The sequence below is a fragment of the Oratosquilla oratoria genome, chromosome 6, assembly GCF_046742065.1.
Source record: "Oratosquilla oratoria isolate Oo_2021 chromosome 6, ASM4674206v1, whole genome shotgun sequence".
In the NCBI taxonomy this organism is placed as follows: domain Eukaryota; kingdom Metazoa; phylum Arthropoda; class Malacostraca; order Stomatopoda; family Squillidae; genus Oratosquilla; species Oratosquilla oratoria.
Window position 1 is genome coordinate 46,837,112 of NC_134782.1, and position 376 is coordinate 46,837,487.

General features: G+C 44.9%; 1 protein-coding gene across 2 annotated transcripts in view; it reads left to right on the forward strand.

The window, feature by feature from the left end:
- The first annotated feature begins 341 nt into the window (after positions 1-341).
- LOC143026470 (uncharacterized) overlaps positions 342-376 on the forward strand; it is a 329,789-nt gene continuing 329,754 nt past the window's right edge. The window contains exon 1 of one of the 2 annotated variants that reach the window (XM_076186913.1): positions 342-376. This exon is cut by the window's right edge and continues 124 nt beyond it. The gene's annotated coding sequence lies outside the window, so the exon portion shown is untranslated. The other variant, XM_076186915.1, reaches the window with a different exon arrangement.

The window sequence follows — 376 nt, forward strand, 5'->3', positions numbered from 1 at the left end:
TAAGTCACAATGTTGCACGTGATCTGATATAATGATTTTCAGTTTCAAAGTACCCGGGCCAAAGTCACATGCAACATGACGTCATTGACCCTAGCGACTATTATTGGCTCAGGGCTGGATAGATTTAAATTGTGTAATTTTCCACAGTTTATAGTTGTGAAAGTACGAAATAACACGACGTGAGCATGCTCTCGACAATTTAGTCAACTTCTGGTTAATGCGACAGACCCTCCTGGCCTGTTTGTTGGTCTTTATGGGGTTTTCTTTAACAGAAAAAATATATTTTGGTTGGCGAACGATGGCAGTCTTTGACCGGTGTGGAGTCAGCCCGTCCGTGGCCATGGCTCGCCAGTAGCACGTGGGATAGCGAGGGAGG